At 40.9% G+C, this 18,782-nt stretch overlaps 1 long non-coding RNA gene across 1 annotated transcript in view; it reads left to right on the forward strand.

The window, feature by feature from the left end:
• LOC148138637 (uncharacterized) overlaps positions 1-18,383 on the forward strand; it is a 166,291-nt gene extending 147,908 nt beyond the window's left edge. The window contains exons 5-7 of the long non-coding RNA XR_015753846.1: positions 16,407-16,660; positions 16,801-17,024; positions 18,285-18,383. This is a non-coding gene — a long non-coding RNA (uncharacterized LOC148138637). The remainder of the gene's footprint in view (positions 1-16,406; positions 16,661-16,800; positions 17,025-18,284) is intronic.
• Positions 18,384-18,782: the final 399 nt, after the last annotated feature.

The raw sequence follows: 18,782 nt of genomic DNA on the forward strand, positions 1-18,782 counted from the left end.
TCATTTACAGTTTTGTCATCGATGTAATGAAGAAGATAAGTCTTAGAAACCTTATTGATTATTTTTTAACCTAATTTATTTCAAAAACCCAAAACAAAGACATATCTCTGGAATGTTAATACAGCAAGCAGTATAGGCATCATGCCACCAGCTGTTCAGTTAAGGAAGCCTAGCTACTGTTTTATACTTTTACCTTTCTAGCTGTTAGCTTTTCAAGATGACATGGCCCCCGATCTTTTAAGTGTAACTGATTTCAAGCATGCTTCAATTGAATTTATCTCAGTTTTTAGAGTTAAGGTTTTAATCACTGAAAGCAAATGTCATACAGTGTTCTAAAATGCTTGAATTAGATGTTTGCAACATAGTAAATTCATCCCTTCACAATTGGGTTTAGTCAACTCAGCTTAAAGCAAAGATGGAATGTGAGACTGTCTTGACCTGTGTGGGTCAATGGCTAACCCATTTAATTTTTAGAACCACTCACCTTGAAGTTTTAGGAATTTATTCTATGAAGTTGCCAGTGCCCATTTGCAGGCAGCTCCTCTGTTTATCTTAAGGCATTGGTAAGTGCCTTACATCCGCAGATCATATGCAGGAGAAACCATTCTACATTCATCCTTCAGCCTTTAGATTATGAGCAAAAATTTCTGGTATCTCTCACCTCACCGCTGCCCTGCAAACTGACCAACAGTTTGTGGAATCTTGGGATTATTTGCGTATTTAACAGGAAATAAATGCAAGCAGGATGTCTTGAGAGTGTTGTAAATGCACCCAGTGTCTACTTTTGCTGCAGAAGGTAATAGCTATGCCTCAAGATTCTGATTCATGTCAGATTTTATACCTCCTGAATTCTGTTGGGGTTGTGTGACAAGCTGCACTGTGACATAATTAAAGCAACTATGGCCAACAGTGTCTTACATTTAACTGCCATATGATATTGGTCTGAGCAAAGAGAAATGATGGAGCAAATCTAGGCTTATAGTGGGAATTAGAATCATTGGAATCTTGGGAAATAGTAGTGATGTTGTTGTAGTCTTATTTTAAACCTGTCTTTCCCCAAGAATTGAAAATATGAGTGAACAATTCTTGCTTCAAGTAAATTAAAACTACATCTACAACAGTTTTTGATAAAAATCGATCACTGAGAGATAATGCACTTTGATGGCACAAAATTGTACTCTTCATCATTTCTCCATCTCATCTGCACCCAAAAGGAAAAAGCATTAAACGTTACAAATGGCACATACTAGTTAATTAATCTTTTATACCTTAGAATGGTGCTCCAGAATGGGCAGTATATTCATTCCCAAGTGTGACTAGTTTTTCACTGAGTTTTTCTCTCTGGGTAAAAGGGCAGTGACATGTATTTTATTATGGCTCCACAGGGGATGGTTTGCATCAGAACCTTTAGCATGTGACCAAATGTCATCTCAACCTTGGGTTTTATACCTTAGCAGGCTACTTAACCAGAGGTCAGCAGATTGGAAATGTGCCCCATCTCATTTCCTTGGAGATCTGAGTATTGATTTTCCAACTGTTTGTGGCACTTAATGGCTCAATCCCTCCGGATGGAGACATTGCTACCTGCAGCCTGAGAACTACCAATCAATTAAACTCCAGTTAAAGGTTTAAGCAAAAGCAGTTGAGGCCTTCATTTATTATTATGGAATATTGAAGTCAGTTATTGGTTTCAATCACATGGTGTCTATCCAGCTCAATGATGTGAAATAGATGTAGTTGTAGTGCAGTGGTAATGTCCTTACTCACAGGGTGAAGGTTCAAATCCTACACGCCTCAGATAGGCCTTGTAATGTGTCTGAGCAGGTCAATTAAAAATATCTACAAGATGGGTATGTTTGCTTCTTGACCGAAAAACACCATTTTGAGGGCAACTGTTATTTTTTTGAGTTTGATTGTTTACTAAAGTTTAATAAAGACATGAATTGCAGACACACTTTGATTTGACTACTTTGATATCATTTTGTTTACATTCACTATGCTGAGTGTTTTGGCTTCAAACTCTTGAGAAATTTGATTTCTTTTTGTATTTTTAGGGAAAAAGAGGATATTTGAGTCCCACACCAGTAATTAAACTGGAAACCAGACAGTGGCCTTTTTATCTAGATTTATCTGTAGTGATTCATAAAGAGAGACCATGAAAGAGTTGTGCTGTTGGCTGGAAACCAATCTCCAGTCCAAACTGGAGACATAACTGCCAGTAGCTGTCAAGGTCACCAAAGCACTTAACTTTACATCTCAATCCATGTGCCACAGGGGACATGATCAACATCAAGCAATTATTGAACTAACCAGGAGCATCTTGAAATAGGTTTTCAGAGTGTTTTGATAGATCAAGATGATGTCTTACATTTATAGTCCAGCCAACCCCAACAGGATAATTGTAATGTTTTGCTTTCTGCCTAATTTTGCAATGCAATGAATCACAACTTGAGGGCCTAAGGAAGAGATCAACTGATTATGATGCAGGGATGAAGACAACAAACAAATTACCCTTAAACTTCCAATGTAGAAGCTTCTTTTGTAGGAAGCTGGAGGCAATCATCAACAAGTTCATTGTATCAAGAGACCTACGTCTATTGATCCATCTTCTTTGTATATTGCACTGAATTGCCACCACATACATTGCTGATATTATAGCTATAGCTGCAATTAGTCTCCCAAAGATCCCAGTTCTTTCACTTAGAAAAATCAAATCAAATTTGATTTGATTAATCTGATAAAGACTACATCAAGCATGTGCACAGTGGAATTTAGGTACAACTAAGTTATAGATGTTAACAAATCAAGGATGTATTTCATTATTGTTTCCTAGTGCCTTCCTCTATGGCAAAAGACGTTTTTAACTTTATCTTCTCTTCCTTCTAGATTCTTCCATCTTGGAGTTTTTGATGAACTTACTTCTTGAGTAGATATCTCTGGAAAGTCGATGCCTCTGAGGGGTGACCTGATAGAAGTTTACGAGATTATGAGAGGCATGGGTAGAATGGATAGTCAGAGTCTTTCTCCCTGAGTAGAAACGTCAATTACTAGGGGACGTAAGTTTTCGGTAAAAGAAGGTAAGTTTAAAGGAGATGTGAGAGGCAGGTTTTTTGGACAGAGGGTGGTAAGTGCCTGGAATGCGATGCCAGAGGAGGTGGTGGGGGCGTATACAATAGTAACATTTAAGAGGCACTTTGACAGATACATGAACAGGCAGAAAATAAAGGGAAGTGGACCACACAGAGGTAAAAGGATTTTAGCTTTGAAAGGTGTCATGTTGGCGCAGTCTTGGTAGGCCGAAGGGCCTGTTCCTGTGCTGCACTGTTTTTTGTCCTTTGTGAAGTGGGCTGACACTTAACACTTGGAGATGGATCATAGACTGGTGCACCTACTGGCTCTATTATTGACACAGCTTAGTGGAGAACGGGGATTGTTCAGTCCCTTTGTAATCATTGGAGTGAGGCAGCATTAAAATATAGAAAGCATCATCCTGAGTGACAGCACTTTAGCCATACCAATTCCAGCCATGCCCCTATTATTGGGATTATGGACCAGACCAAACCCCCTCAAAAAATACTGAGAAGATAATCTCAACTCTAACTTTATCTTACTTTAAAGGTCAGCGTAAGGCATTGTGTTCCAGATGCAATTTGATTGGTCAAACTACTCGACTTTAAACAAAATGACTTTATTTTTACACTATAGTTAAAATAATGAAAAGGAAAGAAAAGAATTAGCTTCACTGTCACTCTATCAAAATGCTTAACAAAGTAATATACAGAGGAATCTCGATTATCCAAAGGACACAGGCGGGGAGAATTCCATTCGGTTAATTGAATGCCGGATAACATGGATTAGCCAAGCATTGGGACCTTGCGGTCTTGCCGGGTAATCCGAAATTAGGATAATTGAATGCCAGAAAATCGAGGTTCCTCTGTATATGTTAACTACTACTGATTAACTATTCCAATATAATAATACTCATAAACACAAACTTGGCAATGGCATATTCAGTAAAATAGCTTGCCTCACATGCAATTCTAGCAGCAGGAAGAGAAGCCCAACATTTAGCTGTAACAGAGAGAGAGGAATAAGTGCTTTCACATCCAGCTTCAAGATCCAGCAACTGCAGAAAGCTAAAACAAAAAGTTCTGTTTCAGTGGAAATTTGACCTCACCCCTTCAGGCTATTGCAATTATTCCAACTTAAAAAAAAGGTCTCACAAGCTGTATACTCTAATGGCTTTGAGCTTGGCACCCCTACCTCAACCTTTCTTCATACAGTTAAAAATCACACAACACCAGGTTATAGTCCAACAGGAGAAAGTGAGGTCTGCAGATGCTGGAGATCAGAGATGGAAATGTGTTGCTGGAAAAGCGCAGCAGGTCAGGCAGCATCTAGGGAACAGGAGAATGGACGTTTCGGGCATTAGCCGTCGATTCTCCTGTTCCCTAGATGCTGCCTGACCTGCTGCGCTTTTCCAGCAACACATTTCCATCTCTGATCTCCAGCATCTGCAGACCTCACTTTCTCCTCAAAGATTTCAACCTACTGCGAATCCTCTTACAAGGATGCCTTCCTTGAAGAAGCTCTCTTTCTCCCTCTACAAATGTTTCAGTGAGTCCCTCTCTCACTGCACCCCCCAGGTCATCTCCTCTGCACAGAAGCTCTTCAGCCACATTCTCAAACAGACTCGCTACCACAGTCACATCTCCTTCCTCAGCACCTGCCTACGGAACCGACTGATCCCGCACGGACTCCGGACTACGCCTCATTCCTGAAGAAGGGCTAATGCCCGAAACGTCGATTCTCCTGTTCCCTAGATGCTGCCTGACCTGCTGCGCTTTTCCAGCAACACATTTCCATCTATAGTCCAACAGGTTTATTTGAAAGTACAAGCTTTTGGAGTGCTGTGCCTTCGTCAGCTGGATAGCTACTTGACGAAAGAGGAGTGCTCCGAAAGCTTGTATTTTCAAATAAGTCTGTTGGACTATAACCTGGTGTTGTGTGATTTTTAACTTTGTCCACCCCAGTCTAACACCGACACCTCCACATCATTTCTTCATAAAAAATCAGCACAAAACACACATCTTAATTGTATTGTCTTAATGCCTTCTGATTAGTGTGCGAATAGACATAAAGCACCAACCCTTCAATACAATCCTTGACTATACTGAAAGTTAAAACTGAGTCCATTTCAACACAAACTTACGAACATTTGCAAGAGATATTACTACTGGCCTTAAGATTTCGTGTTATGATCGACAATGTACTACAGATATTCTTGGAGTTGCTACTGTTTACAAAGCAGCTTGTACTTCTGCAAATCTATCCATCAGTTCAACACAGATAGAGTCATGGTTCCCATGCATCAACTGGCAGCTGTTTAAGATTGGGTGGCATAGAACCCCTTGACTTTAGTAAATGTCAAAGCTCAGAAAACATCCAACATTTAAAACACATTCCGAATCATCAGAAATTATTCGTGAGGGACAATGTGATCCTACCCTCTGGATAATAGGCTCCCACTCTTTCTCCTCAATTAATTTTAACCATCCCTGCACAGCTGCATCCTATATATTGTCAGCCACCGACTCCTCTACCTGCCTGTCAAAATCCCCAGAACTGGCATACCTGAGCTGGTGTAGGAGTGATTAATATTGATTCATTGAACTTCTCTGGGCTTCATGGAAATTCTTATAGCTTTACAGGTATACCTTTAAAAAAAAAACTCAAGACAGATAGCTTACATGGGAATGTATGCTTGGCTTTTTATATGTTTTGGTGGTATTGTGAAAGAAAAAAAAATGTTTCTAAGCCAAGGGTAAAAATTAACACTCCCCTCCTGCTTCAATACTTGATCGATCTTTGCTTGCATATATTGTATGGACAAGATTTCAATGTTTATCTGAAATTTATTCCAGGGATGTGAGCTTTGCTGGCAAGGACAGCATTTGTTGCTCTCTCTAATTGCCTTTGCCACATTTTGGAACTGCAGCAATCTATATGGGGTAGGCACAAGCATAGTGCTGTTGGAAAGGATGTTCCAAACTTCAATGGGACAGTGACAGAACAATGATATAATTTCAAGTCAACATTGTGGGCATCTAGAAGTGGAACTTATGGGTCAGTTCAAATGCAGCTACTGTCATGTAAATGGTAGTGATTGTGTGTTCAGAAGGTGCCAAAGAAGGAGATATGACGGGTTGCTGAGTACAACTTGATAGATGCTACACGCTATTGCCCCTGTGCAACAGTAGTGGGGGGAGTGAAATTTTCAAGTGATGGATGAGATGTTGATCTAGCAGACTGCTTTGTCCTGGGTGGTGTTGAGCTCCTTGAGTGTTGTTGGATCTATACACACCCAGGAAACTCCAAACTGTGTCTTCTATCTGGTGTGGAAATGTGTTGCTGGAAAAGCGCAGCAGGTCAGGCAGCATCCAGGGAACAGGAGAATCGACGTTTCGGGCATTAGCCCTTCTTCAGGAATGAGGAAAGTTGGTCCAGCAGGCTAAGATAAAAGATAGGGAGGGTTGTGCAGAGGAGATGACCTGAGGGGTGCAGTGAGAGAGGGACTCACTGAAACATTTGTAGAGGGAGAAAGAGAGCTTCTTCAAGGAAGGCATCCTTGTAAGAGGATTCGCAGTAGGTTGAAATCTTTGAAGAGAAAGTGAGGTCTGCAGATGCTGGAGATCAGAGATGGAAATGTGTTGCTGGAAAAGCGCAGCAGGTCAGGCAGCATCCAGGGAACAGGAGAATCGATGTTTCGGGCATTAGCCCTTCTTCAGGAATGAGGAAAATTGGTCCAGCAGGCTAAGATAAAAGATAGGGAGGAGCAGGCTAAGATAAAAGATAGGGAGGAGCAGGCTAAGATAAAAGATAGGGAGGGGGAGTTTTATCTTAGCCTGCTGGACCAACTTTTCCAGAAACACATTTTCAGCTCTGATCTCCAGCATCTGCAGTACTCACTTTCTCCCCATGTTTTAGAAGTGACCTGTATAATGAACAGGGAGTGGTCAGTTCCCTAGCTGAGCAGTTCAGGCCAGACCTAGTTAAGAGTTCAACAGTGAACTGTGTGGAAACAAACTCTTGCTTTCCTTCTGCCCTTCTAACTTCAACCTGTAAGCATTTGTTCCATTTTTTACTGGTTTTTAAGGAGGTTTGCTTATTGGGGCAGTTGTATGTAATCAGAACAGCATAATTAAGCTTAGTTTGGATAGACTGAGTTCTGTTGGGTTCTTTATGCTGGTCTTTGTGTTTCATTGTGTTGTTATGGGGAAAATCACCAGTCTCAGAGTCAGATTTGGGGTTCGATGACAGAGTTTATTGCACAAGGAAATACCAGAGCTCCGGGGAGAGAAAGATACCAACAGCACAGTGGTCAGCTGCGATTCTTCTCTCCACCCAGAGCACGTGTCAAGATACCTTTATACATCTTGTGATACATTAGGTCTGTGATGAGATTACTGTCTTTGTAACATGATTTGTTTCTGGCAATCATTGCAGAATCATTGATAGTTTTGATACAGTCATTGTCATTTCCATGCGCAGCCTTTGTTAATTTCAGTGTTGTTGTTAGTTTCAATGCAGACATTGTCAGTTTCAATGTCTGTGCGAAAGTCCACTGCTGTAGTAATGGGTGCTAACTGCTCTTCCTGAGAAGGACAATTACTGCAGCCCTCGCTATTAGCACTCTGTATTGAGTCTGTATCAAGCTGTTAGCATTTTTATAAGAGGTGTTGGCTGAACCCAGACACTTCAGCGGGCAGTGTACATTACTCATGTGTATTCTCTCCCCCACCCACCTTAAACTAATTAACTACATTGTGAATGCATTTTGCTGGTGTTCTGTTGGCCCCAGGCAGTGTCTGTATTTGCTCTGCTGTTTCTCTCCATATTGTGGTCCAGCAGCCATCTTATGTGTCAAGTGGCCAACTGATGGCTCAGCGGCCATCTTCTGTGTCCATGTGCCTAGTGTCACCCTGCCCATGCCACCTCCCACTTCAGTGTAATTTTGTGAATAAATTTTTGTCTGTTATAAAACCTGGTAGTCAACCTCGCTAACTTACTCCAGGTAATTTTTACTGTACACTTACTGAAACAAATTGCAAAGTTGTGGTCTGGGCTGCTTGCTGAAGAATGTTTTGAGTGGTCTGGCTGAGTCGGTAACAATTGTTAGATTCTATCTTGTCAGAGACAACCAGTGTTTGGCACTTGTACTACTGCTGATCAGCCTCAATAATGTGTGGGTCTTGCTTTATAGACAACTACAGCATCAGAGAGGTTACAAATGATACTGACCATGGACAATCATTTGCGAGTATATTGCAGACTGTACAATGGAGGGAAGGTGATGATACAGCTGAAGATGATTATGTCTAAGTAGGCAGAGACTGAGAGCCACAGCTTCTTATGCCTTTCATGCCCTTTGCATTTAGGGAAAATATTCTCCACAGATTGTTATGATGGGATACTGCATTATATCCAGTACTGACCTCATTGGTTAAAATCAAAACTTTTAATGTGTGACAAGGGCCTCAAATTACTTTGCCCATTAGGTTGAGTTTTAAATGATAGGGTGTTTGGGCTTCCCTGTAGAGGAAGAAAAAATAAAAGTACAACTTGGATTTCCAAAGTGTCTTTTAACAATCTCAGAATGTTCCAAGATGCTTTGCAGTCAGCAAAGTATTTTGAAAGCTCAGTCACTTTTGTTATGTTGACAAACCCAGTATGACTACATGAACAGGAAAGAGATATTTGATAAGATATACTTTCTCCGTGGTGTTGGTTGAGGGTTAAATTTTAACCAGGCAAATGGGAGAACTACTCTGATCTTTAAAAAATGCCATTGGATTCTTTAAGTTGACCTCCAACAGTCTAGTGTTCCTCCACCACTGCTTTGCAATCCTGGATTAACTGAAAAGTCTATTCAATCTCCTCCCCTTACAGGATAGGAATAGTGCAGGAGAAGAGATGTAAATGCATGGTTGCCATGTCACTATGAACCTTTTTATTGTCTCACCAACCCATTTTAATTTGCCCAGCGTCATACACTTCATAACTACTTCCTCCAGTGGATTCACAAAAGATCCTTTGAGCCTCAGCAAAAAAAAACCTCAGTGCAGTGCTCATCTCTCCTACTCCTGGAGCTCACCTATCCTATCTGCTTTCATCACTTCACTCTTGGTTCTTCACCTTTTGACCCTCCAGATCTCAGCTCATGGTAACAACAGCCTCCAGCAACTCCCTCGTTGCCAGCACTGACTTTCCGAACTGCTTGCTGTCCTCCAATCACAGGCTGTTTCTCTTCTCTATTTATGGCTCATATTATGTACATGAATTATGATTGGTGGAGCAGCTCCTTTCATTCTATTTATGGTGGAGGGGGAGAGTGTTGGGGTGACTTGTGAAAGCAATTTGGACACAGATCTACCTGCAGTTATCCCTCCTCCTGCCAGCCTGTATCTTCTGTTGTCTACCTGACATTCAAAGGTGTATTCTAACAGGGCTAGACTGGGTAGGCACAGGAAGGATGTTCCTGATGGTGGGGGAATCCAGAATCTGGATACAGTGGAAACAATTGGGACTGAGCTGAGGAGAAATGTTTTTACCCAGAAAATGGTGAATCTTCAGAATTTGCAAACACGGAAAGCAGTTGAGGCCAAGACATTATACGATTTCAAGAATGAGTTGGATATAACACATGGGATTGAGGGATCATAGATATGGGAGAAAAACAGGAACAAGCTATCGAGTTTGATGATTAGCCATGATCAGAGTGAATGGCAGAGCAGGCTTGAAGGGCTGAATGGTCTACTATTGCTCCTATTTTCTATTTAACCCCCTTCTCTTTTTGGCTCCTGCACTTTGCTCCACTCACTTTGCTGGCAGGAGACCATTCTTTAACACCCTAGCAGCATCTACCTGTGCCTGATTTATCATATTCATTTCCTGAGTTTTATCATTCCCATTGGCTTCAGTGATCAGACAATACAGAGTCAATGAAACCCTACATCCAAAACAGCTTAATGCTCAATTAAGCAGAGAGGTTTGTAGATGCTTCCCACTCACTCTGCATTTGACTCTCGCTAGTACCCTCCTCCCTTCCAAAACATGGTTCAAGTTCACATTGGGGTCTAACTTACTGATGTTGAACTTGAACTCATGATCTTCCAATGTCGAGGCGGGAGAACCATTGCAGAGGGAAGGCTGACAACCATCAGCAACTCCAAATGCGTAAATCATATAAAAAAGCTTCAGCCACTCTTGCCCTCACTTCGCATTCACGCATTTCAGAGCAGTGATCAGTCAGGACCAAGAATCCCATCCCATTCTAACCAACATGGTTCTGAGGAAGGGTCACTGAAACATTAACTCTTTATTTCTCTCCACAGGTGCTGCCAGACTAGCTGAGCTTTTCCAGCAATTTCTGTTTTTGTTTCTGATTTACAGCATCCGCAGTTATAGAGTCATAGAGTCGTTTTTATTTTTGACGTAGCATGCCACTGCTGCTTGGATTGAGTCCTCTAATAAATCAAATCAAACCTTTGCCTGGTCTGAATGATTCAAGGATGATCTAAGGACATCTTCAACCTGGTTACCGGTTTGTGTCTGCTCGTCAGACCCCTCGGATCAGTTTGGATTCCCCATGAATTATAGCCTAATCTCTTGGACTGTGCTACAAGCAATACATAAGAACAATAATAAAGTCTGACAGAATTGTTGTACTTTTTTCACTTCCTGAGGACAGAAGTTAAACATATATAACAATGCTCTCAAAGTACTCAATAACAAATTAGCATGTTATTGCAGAAAAAATTGTGTAAACCACAAAGTGTCCACATTTGATTGATGGAGTGTGCTGGAGATCCTAAAACATTTGATTCACTGGCAGCACCAACTGGAAATTTGATCTAATGATTTCTTTTCCTGAGAAACATTCATGTCTCTCTAATTGTCTGTGTTATACTGCTGAAGAGTGAGGCATTGTACCATCATTACATACCCCATTATGGGCATGCTAATGTAGCATATCATGCAAATAATGGAATATGTGCATAACACAGTCTATTTCACTTGTAATTGCTCTAATATTTTTGCAGCACAAATGTCCTACAAGACATTTCTTCTGAACTAACTTAACCATGGCTTTCCCACTGCAGCTGTATTTTTCTCACATACGATCTGGCACTTGTTGCCCATTTTACCTTCCTGCCATATGTCAGTTTTATCTTTGAATAAAAAGGATTGAGAAACGGTGATCTGGCCAATGTGAACTTTTATTATGCTACAGTCATTTTCCTTTAAGCTCTAGGTACCATGATTTGTCACATCCTGCAATTTTAGTTTTGAAACCTTACTTGCAGAGGAATATTAGTAAAGTGTGTTATTAGTTATTGTCAAGTATACTTCCTTACCATTCTTTTATAAATTTCACATCATTTATCTTGTTACTTCACAATAATATTGATGCCTTATCAATGTCCTTTTTAAGTTATGCCCCTTCTGTTTGACTTCCCGCTGAGTTAACATGTAGTTAACACTGATCTCACTCTTCAGTGACAAGCTAGCCCATTTTGTTCCGCCTTAGGATATTTAGAAGCCATCGAAATACAAAACAAAATCCTATTGCAATGCAGCATTACAGAGGTTACAAGTAGTTTCAAGAACTAGTCAATGAATCATGTTTATTGTAATTGATGTCCAGTCATTATGCACAACGATTACATACTTGGCAATTTCTTTAACAAATATTAGACATTAATACAATTTTGTAGCTTGGATGCTGTGCAAGATGGATCAGTATTGCAGTTTTATTTGTTCAGTGGTTGCTACTTTACTTTGCTGCTAAGTCATATTCTCCAGGCTTGTGTGTTTCAAAACAGTGGACATTCTCTTCCAGGTCTTGTGGACGGAGGTCTTGAAGGTGATACTGGAAAGATGATGGAAGAGTAGAATATTACATCAGTTGGACAAACAATTTTGACTTCCACCTCATGTTGGCAGTGAGATTGATAGCCACAGGCAGCTGAAGGTGGTGGATCTGCAAAATTATTTTTCTGTATTCATTCACAGGATGTGGGTGTCACTGGCTCGGCCATCATTTATTGCTCATCCCTAATTACCCAGAGGGCAATTAAGAGTCAATCACATTATTGTGAGTCTGGATTCACAACCAGATAAGGATGCCAATTTCCTTCCCAAAACATGATTAATGAATCAGATGGGTTTTTCTAGCAGTCAACAATGGTTTCACGGTTACCTTTATATTCTTAATTCCAGATTTTTATTGAATTCAGATCCCACCATCTGCTATGGTGAAAATCAAACCAGGTCCCCAGAACTAAGTCTGGCGGGTATTGCTAGGATCTTCCCAGTGGCAGCCAGGCTCCTTCACTGAGTCACATAGTTCTGCAGCCCACTCCTGTGCTTGCAGATCATGTTGTGAAGAGGTTTTTCCCTCTGCACATTTTCCTGGCAGCTGTGGTCACAATGTAAGCTTAAAAATAGTGTAGGAGTCACGTCAAGGCATCCATCTTTGACAATGGGTCAATGGCCCTCTGATCGGGCCTGCAGTCTCAGAAGGCTGCTTGGCATTCTTAATTAGCAAGCAGATAGGGAGATGGCCAATTGGAAGGCTGCTTTTGAGAAGGTTGTGTCATTGAATGCAATGCTGATATCGGGGGACAAAACTCCACCCCATGTGTTTTTAAAATCTGAAAAACAGCAATTTTACAAGAGCAAGGAAAAGTCTGTAATATTTCACTAAACAGTACTAAATTGTGTACTAAAACAATACAAAATGGTGGCTCAGTGGTTAGCATTGCTGCCTCACAGCACCAGGGCACCCTGGGTTTGATTCCACCCCCAGACGTCTGTCTGTGTGGAGTTTGCACATTCTCCCCGTGTCTGTGTGGGTTTCCTCCGGGTGCTCTGGTTTCCTCCTGCAGTCCAAAGGTGTGCAGTTTGGATAGATTGGCCATGGGAAATTGCCCATGGTGTCCAGGGGTTTGCAGACTAGGTGGGTTAGTCACACGAAATGCAGAGTTAAGAGAATAGGGTGGGGGGGGGGGTTGGGATGGATCTGGATGGGCTGCTGTTCAGAGGGTTAGTGTGGATTTGATGGGGCGAATGGCCTGTTTTCACACAGTAGGGATTGTATTTTTAAAAAAATGACCACCAGTAGTCCTGGCAGTAATGCATCAAATTCAGAAACAATTTTTTTTGTAAGCCGCGTGGCCTTTTAACTTACCTTAAATAATGATGATAATTTTCAGAAATAGCGACATTTTAGCACAACAAAAGCAAGATTTATTTCAGTAATATTGTGATGTCAGGAAAGGAAAGCTGGGCAGGGTCAAGCTGGCTTCTGCGCATATTTCATTAATTTAGTTCAGATCAGAGCCAGAGTCATTATTTCCTGTGACTTGAGGCCTCCAGGGCAAACATGAAATGGAAAGAGTTAGCTGCCTGCTCCAAACTGATGCTTACTGAAACTGAAAGGTCATGTCATGTTTTCTGGCAATTGACTCAATGGATTTGGATTCCACAACATAAGGTCAGACAGCTCCACTCAGCACATGTTTACTGGGAAATGTGCCTCCCAGATATTTCACAATGACCTTATTACCCTGCCAGACTGATGAGCGTTGCTTGGATCTCTCAGACCTTCTCTATTTTAAAGAACACATCTTGCTTTCAAAATGGGTGATACAGCTTCCAAAGGGTCATATGACCTGTTAGCTGATCCATATGGGTTCAATGTTTGGGGTCGATACTTCTGATAGTTCCCTAAAGATCCTTATGTGCACTGAGCATCTTTTCTGTATCAAGGATTCATCAATTTTACTCTTCACCCTACGCATATGATTGTTTTAATTTATGTTCCTTTTCTTATCCTTGCTTTCCTCAACCAAATCATTGTATCTCAGGTACTAAAGGCCTTCTAAACCCTTTCCCAAGTGGTCACCATTCTGTGTGTGCTCCTACACTGCATTTAGCAGGCAATCTGGCCATACAATGTTAATTCATAGAATCGTACAGTAGAGAACAAGTCTTTCAACCCATCCAGTCTGCACCAATATAACCATCCCTACAAGTGCACTGATCCCAATTTCCTGCACTTGTCCCATATCCTTGAATGTTATGATTATTGAAGTGCTCATCCTAATATCTTTTTAAAGGTGTAAGATTTCTGCCCTCCATGACCTTCCCAGGCAATGCATTCCAGATTTCCACCACCTGCTGAGTGAATTTTTTTTCCCAACTCCCCTCTGAATCTCCTGCCCCTTATCCTAAAACTTTGCCCTCTCATGATTGACCCCTCAACTAAGGAGAACAGCTGTTCTCTAGTCACCCTGAACATACTTCTCAGAATCTTATCCACCTCAATCATGGCTCCCCTCTGGTCTAAAGAAAACAATTCATGCCTATCTTGTCTCTCCTAATTTAATTTGTCCATCCCAGGCAACATCCTGGTGAACCTCTTCTGTAATCCCTCTAGTGTTATCACATTCTTCCTGTTGTGCGATGACCAGAACTGCATACAATACTCCAGCTATTGTTAATGTTGTTGTTACATAATGTCCATACATAACACTCTTCTAGATTCATTTCCTGCCTTAAACTCCTTTTCTGTACCTTGTTATACACAGACTCGACTATTCCAGCCAGACTCCCACTTTTCACCCTTTGTAGAGGTGATCTCATGCCAAATTCTGCTGCCCATATCCTAATCTGCAAACGTTTCCATTTACTTATTACTCCTATTCTTGTTGACTCACATCGACACGTGTTCCAGCAGCACCCCGATTTTAAAATCCTCATCTTTGGTTTCAAATACTTTTAATGCCTCATCCCTCACTATCTCTCCAATCCACTCTAGCTTTACCATCCTCCAACACCTCTGCACTCCTCCAAATCTCTGTCCAGCACATTCCTAAATTTATTCATTGTGTCTTTAAAGGATGTGCTTTCATCTGCCTGGGCTGTAGACTCTGGAGCTTCCTCCCTAAGCTTCCCTTTTTCTTTATCTCTCACGTCTGAAGATGCCTCAGAAAAGCTACCGCTTTGGCCAAGCTTTTGGTCACTAGTCCTAATGCCTCCTCATGTAACTTGGTGTCAATTTGTTTATTTTTGTGAACAGGCTACTGAGCAAGTACTGTGGGACATTTTAATTTCATTAAGCGCACTATGCAAATGCAGACTGTTGCTGTTTTGGTGGATAGTGATCAGAAGCTGAAACCTTGCTTGTATCATTCCAAATATTGCCCCAAATGAGATCTCTGACCCAATGTAAGCTAAGGGTCATCTTGGTGTCGCTCCGTGTACCACTCCTGTCATAACGTCTTTCTGATAAGACATTCTCAAAGTAAACGTATGAAATTCAGTACATCTCGATGATCATGAAGCTACTCTGTGTATTTCTTTTACTGTTCCTCTCTCAGAAGAAAAATTAAGATCACCTCAAAGAGTCCCTGATAAAGAGTTCCACATACATTTGACAGAAGTGAAAAGCACAGTGTTGGTTCTGAATGCGTGAATGCAATGTCTACAAGGTTTTTCCTGGAAAGTTGCAAATTGCTAAACTTCATCTTATCAGTAATGTATCAAATTCATTTCTTCTCTTTCAAAATCACTATCTCCAATTAGCTGTCAGGCATTTGCTGTTGATTGCTACTATATATATATTTGCATGAGTTGAACGTTTAATTTATATTGGAACGTACAACACTTCAAATATTTAAATCTGCATGCTAAACTTTTTAACAGGGATACAGCAGGGTGATAAGGAAGAACATTTTAATGAAGCAAATGCATGGAACTTTTCAGATATGAGGAGGTAGAAATTAAGATGAACAGTGATTTCAAAAGGAAATTAGATGGACACTCAAGGGGGATAGACCTGCAGCGCTACTGTGTGGAAATGGGATTGATTGGATTCCTCTTCAGAGCATCATCATGAACTTGATGGGCTAAATGATTTTCTTTTGCGCCAAAGACCTTTTGACAAAGAGGAGTTGAAATTTCTCAACAGAAACTCCATCAGCCATCAGAGATGAGCATTTGTCTACTGATGCTCATAACTTCAAAAGAGTTCTGATTTTAAGACCTAAAGACCGTGAGACATAGGAACAGAAGTAGGCCATTCAGCCCATTCGGTCTGCTCTGCCATTCAATGAGCTGATCTGATAATCCACAGCATTATTTTCCTGCCTTTTCTATATAATCCTTGATTCCCTTACTGATTAAAAATCTGTCTCTCTCAGCCTCAAATATACTTGATAACTCAGCCTCAATAGCCCTCTGCAATAGAGAATTGCATAGATTCACGATTCTCTCAGAGAAAAAGATTCTTTCCCATCTCTGTCTTAAATGTGCAACCTCTTCTTCTGGCACCACTCTAGGTACAGTCTCATGGTGTGGACTTCGCTACCGGTCCTGGAAGAAGAGGAGGTCCCACCAGCTCACTACCCGATCCAGCAAGAACTCGAGAACCCTTCCTGCAAACTGCGGTGCTGACCTTCCCCTGTCTGATATCTAAGGCAAAACATGAGGAACCATGCATGGTAACTCCAAATGGACTGTGTCTCTCTGGGTACGCAAGGCCTTTTAACTGTGGCTCCAGTGCCAGTGATGCGGGTCAATTCTGGGATCTCCGGTGAGTTGCAAGCTGCTCTGGGAACACACATGGTTAAGGTGGAGCAGAAATTGGTCATGATAGTTGCCATAATACAAAGAGTTGTGAAGTTAATGAATTAATGCTTCCTACTTTTTATTGCTCATTCACCTTTTTCACAGAAATAAAGCTACCTCTTGGATCAGAACCTAAATCTTTAACAACTCAAGGCATATATTCAGCTACTTTTTGAAGAGCAGAAAATGGCAAGGCATGATATATTCCATAGATAATAAGAATTATATCTTCTGTATTCGTGGGCTTTGATATCATTTGTCAAGAACTGGACAGAAAAGAATGCATTTTGAATTCTGAGGGACTTGAAATCCATTTAAGACATTAACAGGTGACGTGAGAAAATTATCTTGTAATTTTATTAAAATATATAAATACCATATTTAAGCAACAATTATACAAAGATCTGAAATGTTGTTTTAAAATGTTAGTTTAGGATCAGATGGTAAGAAAGATTTTTGCTGTGCCACTACATTTTTATCACAGCTACATTTCAGCAAACCATGACATTAATTGTCGTCCTATAATGTCACAATATTCAGGTATTTTAGTGCACATTAATAAATTGTGCACATTGCAGAACACTGGAAAAGAATCTATGTCAACCTTGAGGTGAATAGTTTTATGCTTGTCTGTTGGAGCAGAGTTTCTGTAAAGTTACATTGATCAGTCAAACTTCTACATTATAAGAGATATAATTACCAACTTAATAATACAATTCAAACCACAGGAACTAAGAGATTCTGTGAAGAATTGTTAGTAATACAATGAATAAGACCCTTGCACCAAATATTCTGATGACCGAATGATCTTTTCTCATTTTATCCTTTATTTTCCATTCCAATTAGAGAGCCATTTCATATTCCACTACATTAAAAAGAAGTTATATATAGAAAAGACAAAATATACCTAAAGAAGAGGTTATTTGTTCATGTCATTGTGTCATTATTTTCTTAAATGTGCAATAACGTGATTATTACCTACATTCCTTCATTGGGTAAAAAGAGAGAGGGTTCTGAATTGAATTGAATGACTCACTGTCACTTGTATTTAACAAATAACTGCAGGGAAAAGTGTAGTGTGTGGCCATGCTCTGACATCATTTTAACTTACAGATGATAATATGATATAAGACTGAAGATAAGACATAAGACTTAAATGTAAGTAAAAACAGATTGTCCTCCCTTCCTGTGCTCCACTCGACATTGGGAGGTGGGGCGGGCTTGGGTCTCCACTGTAGGCTCTGGGCCCACCAACGCTCCCACATCACAGTCCATGCCACAGGGGCTCAGTGGTTAGCACTGCTGCCTCACAGTACCATGGACCCCGGTTCGATTCCAGCCTCGGGCAACTATCTGTGTGGAGTTTGCACATTCTCCCCATGTCTGCGTGTGTTTTCTCTGGGTGGTCCGGTTTCCTCTCACAATCCAAAGATGTGCAGATCAGGTGATTTGGCCATTTAGTCAGGGATAAATATAGGGTAAGGGAATGGGTCTGGGTGGTTTACACTTCGGAGGGTCGGTGTGGATTGTTGGGCCAAAGGGCCTGTTTCCATACTGTAAGGAACCTAATCTAATCTAATCCATTCCAGTGGTATCAATTCAGGTCTGCTGCAGATGAAGTCCGACAGCTCTGATTCTGACGCCGAATCCAGATGCCACTTTCCGTGCCAACGTCACCAAGATGGCCACTTGGGTCACCAGAACAGAGGTGAGTGTGCTGCACACTCAGCTTGGATCTATATTATAATCAAGGCACTGAGCAGATCACATACTGAAGCAGGAGGATGAGAAATGAGCAACCGGAGATTAAAGTTGATGACCTCCATACTGCACCAGATGCTCAGATTGTTGCCAAGAATTCTAGTGATTCCCTAATGGCCGAAATGTTTGGTCAAGTATTGCATTGGATCATTGTAGTAATCAGAGCCAATAACCATTCTCACCTCAGCCATTCCCATCAATACACAGCCCTCTAACCATAACCTCATACTTGTTCTTATCAATTCATCACCAACGTCTACTTGGCTGGATACAGATACTGCATCCTGGGTCCATCGATGAAACCAAAAACATGTTTGAAATGACAC

Source organism: Chiloscyllium plagiosum, unplaced genomic scaffold (genome assembly GCF_037043375.1).
Source record: "Chiloscyllium plagiosum isolate Xiang-an unplaced genomic scaffold, Cpla_swu_hap1 HiC_scaffold_39, whole genome shotgun sequence".
Classification (NCBI taxonomy): Eukaryota; Metazoa; Chordata; class Chondrichthyes; order Orectolobiformes; family Hemiscylliidae; genus Chiloscyllium; species Chiloscyllium plagiosum.